This window comes from Dromiciops gliroides, chromosome 6 (assembly GCF_019393635.1).
Source record: "Dromiciops gliroides isolate mDroGli1 chromosome 6, mDroGli1.pri, whole genome shotgun sequence".
In the NCBI taxonomy this organism is placed as follows: domain Eukaryota; kingdom Metazoa; phylum Chordata; class Mammalia; order Microbiotheria; family Microbiotheriidae; genus Dromiciops; species Dromiciops gliroides.
Window position 1 is genome coordinate 241,147,771 of NC_057866.1, and position 3,941 is coordinate 241,151,711.

The 3,941-nt window shown below is 30.7% G+C and overlaps 1 non-coding gene across 1 annotated transcript; it reads right to left on the reverse strand.

Annotated features, from left to right (window-relative positions):
* Positions 1 to 1,832: 1,832 nt before the first annotated feature.
* On the reverse strand, positions 1,833 to 1,936 carry LOC122733101. Its single transcript, XR_006353705.1, has one exon. It is a non-coding gene; the product is annotated as a U6 spliceosomal RNA (small nuclear RNA).
* Between the last annotated feature and the right edge of the window lie 2,005 nt (positions 1,937 to 3,941).

Below are 3,941 nucleotides of genomic sequence, written 5' to 3' on the forward strand. Positions count from 1 at the left end.
ATCTGTTTTGGTTGTTATATAAAAGCCTCATACAGAATTGATTTTATAACTAATAAAGCAATTTTATGGAAAGCATCCACTTTAACATTTTACTTATGCCTATGATTACTTTTTGCTCACTTTCTTAAGAATTTGCTTCAATTGACTTTAAAAGCAAAAAACAAACACTGAATTTGCATTCAAATTATACCATGAAAGTGAATTTTTCTAATGCCAGAACTTATGTTTTGAAAATAGTTATTGAGTAAGAAATAATGATTCATTTAACCAGATTATGTACCCCAGACTGTTTTGTAACATTGATTATTCCACTAACACAGGCTTAAGTTTTTCACTTATCCATACAGAATAAGAATGTTTCCAAAAATTTGCTATGTTGAAAGTTAATTTAAATATTACCTGTATTATGTTATATCAATTTTCATGTAGATTTTTGATGAAAAAAGAAAACAAATAACTGAACAATGCCCAAAGAAGAAACTATATGGGCATGAAATGTAAGAGATTTGTGGGTATTTCTGTTTATAATCTGTTCTCATCAGCAAGTCATAAAAACCAATATGTTTAGACTCTGCTGCCAAAGTCTCCATATTATATACTATATATTGTATTTCCTATTGATATATATATATATATATATATACACATACATACACATGCATCTCTCTTTGTGTACATATAATGCATGTATACATATGTAGTGCGATATGCCATATTAGATGACACATACAAATATACATATATAATTGTATTTAGTTCAAAATTGAACTACATTTTCTAATATACTATTCAATTTTGTTTACCTTTTCTTTTATCTATCTTTATCTCTGAGAGAAGAATATTAATGTTTTCACTATTATCTATCTTTTGTCAATTCTCATAGCTCTTCCTTTAAAATTTTAGGTTAATTTTTTAAAAATGTATGTGTGTTCATCCAGCAAAACATGTCTTAAATATGTATTTTAATAATTAATTATATATGTATATATAGGTAAATATTAAATGGCATAATGTACTTTCCAAACACACACATATAGAAGCAAATATACAATTATATACACATATGAGACATGTATTTATATATTATATCCAGCACTACTACTCTTTAACTTCTGCACTCTACTTTGTAACTGCATCTTTAAATCTAAGTATTTCTAAAAACAAAGACACATATATGGGGGGGGAGGTAGAGTTTAGAACAAAAATTTACTATATATCAGTTGGTTACTAATAATAAATACAGCATTGATCTTGGAATCAGGAAGTTCTGAGTTCAAATCTAACAGATACAAATTATGTGACCCTGGAAAAAGCCCTTGATCTCTATTTCCCTCAGTTTCCTCAAACTTTAAAATGGGGATAATAATAGCAACTACCTCTCAGGATAGTTAATATTTATGAAGTGCTTAGAACAGTGCCTAGCACATAGTACAAGTTAAAGAAATTCTTATGCTTTTCCCCATTCCTTTTTTTATCATGCTATCAGACAAGGCAAAGACAAAATTTCACACTACCAAGAGAGACAAATAGGGAAATTACTGTATGATTAAAGATATCTAAAGATATCTAGATGATGAACCAATGGCATATTATTTATATATATATTATTCAATATATATATTTATATATATTATATATTATTAAATATATATATACAAAATTATGTAGTTGATGGTATTTGTATACATTGAGCTCAATGAAAAGAACCTATATAATATATGTGTGTTGTGTACATGTATACACACATGTATGTATATGTATACATACACACATACATAACTGTGGTAGATGTTAACGTTCCTTTCTTGGAAGAAGGTACTATAAACTAAAAGAAAAACTTAAAACTCTTTGCTTCACGAATCTGCGTGTCATCCTTGTGCAGGGGCCATGTTAATCTTCACTGTATCATTCCAGTTTTAGCATCTTCTCACTGGGAGTACCATATATATATGTGTGTGTGTGTGTGTTTTATATATACATAATTATATGTGTTTATATATATATATATATAATATCAACTCTATATGCTACATACCATATAATATATAGCTATGTATGGAGATAAATAGTGTTTAACATATTATCTATTGTATATGAATATACATTTATATAATTTGATTTGTTTCCCTTCAAAAGATGCCATGTTTTTTAAAAACCTACTTAGTTCTACTTTCTTTAAAAGAAAAAAAAACTTTTGCTTTATCTACCTCTGAGGGAGGAACATTAAAGTCTCCTTCAGTTTTGTCATTACATTACATATGTTGTCATTCAATACATGAATGTTTAGCAATGGGATTGATTATGTTACTTTTAAACATGGTATTGTTTTCCTGTATATCTTCATGATATTTTGAATGTTTCTTTTTGTCTTTTTCTTAAAGCATGATCACAATTTGTACTTTAATTTTAACCATGTAAGTTTTTATTCATAATTCCCATTTTCATTTTGCTTTTACATTTTTGCATTTATTAATTTGCTGGTTTTTTTAAAGAATAAATTTCTCTATTCCTCTTCAGTCTGTTGGGATTTTTCCTCTATTCAAATTTAAATCAATATTTTTGAGTTTTTATTCTCTTCCACTTAGTTCTTCCCAATTTTAATATCTCTCCTTTTCCTAAGCAAGCACTTTGTCCTTTCAATTAATTTTACTTACAATATTTGATTCAGTTATATGATCACAGGGTCTCCTCTCCCCTTTAATTAAAACAATTGTTAATACATGTTCTTTATTTCCTCTTCTTTTGATCATTTCCTCTTCTCACCTAGAAAAGAGTGTTTTAATTGTATCTCTCTTCCTTCTGCCCTGTGTAGACCACATAAATGATGTTATTTTGCAGTTCCCCTTTCTAAGAAATGTTATTTTACTTTATGTTCCTTATTTCTACTTCTATCTAATTTTATTCTATTGTCCCTGAAGTTTACTCTCAGTGTCATTCTTTTTTTTGGGGGGGGAGAGGATTGTGGGGGGCAGGGCAATGAGAGTTAAGTGACTTGCCCAAGGTCACACAGCTAGTAAGTGTCAAGTGTCTGAGGCAGGATTTGAATTCAGGTTCCCCTGAATCCAGAGCTGGTGCTTTATCCACTAAACCACCTAGTTGCCCCCAAAGTCATTCTTGAAAAGCGATGCTTATAGGATACAAAAGCTGAGCCCCATTCATGTTTTATTTCATTTTAAATTTCACTAAACTTTTCCTTCTCATTATTTTTCTATGTTTTCTTTTCCTTTGTTTTGTTTCTTTTTGTTTTTGTTTTGGTGGTGGTGTTCCTCCGATTTGCTTCAATCCTATAAATATCAATTCAAGAAAGAAACCATATAGTTTTATGAAAGACATTCAATATCCTGAGTCATGGGGCCTAATCCTACCCTCTGCCCTTCACCTGACCCTGTTAAGGCTAAAATACCCCACCACTGGATTTGTTCCCCCAATTTCCTGGAAGCTTTCACTTCTAGGGGGGCATTCACCCCCAAATTTGGGGGTAAGATTCAGTTTTGGAAAACACAAACCTCATCTACCGAACCACTCATTCTCCCCAATGAAAACTATTATGAGGTTTCTATTTCATAGCTTTAATGGGATCCTTTTATTCCCCACCCCACTTCTAGTAATAGATCAGCCTCTTCCCACTACTCCCAAACACATTCCCTATTCCTTTCCTACAATTGGGGGAGGGGGTTGTTATTTTTCCCACAGTATTTCCATGTTGGTGGAGAGATTATTTACATCTAGGCCAGACTGACATGAATCTTTAGGTGCCCTATGTCTAGTCTCCTTTCTCCTCATTTCAGTGACTTTCCCAATGTGCTGTTAAAGATGCACACGCACACACAAATACATACACATTAATTAATTATTAAGAGAGCATGAATTTTGTTCATGAAATATTGATTAAATTCTTCATTTCCCCCTTTTCCTTATTCTAGAATTTAGTTAACCTTATT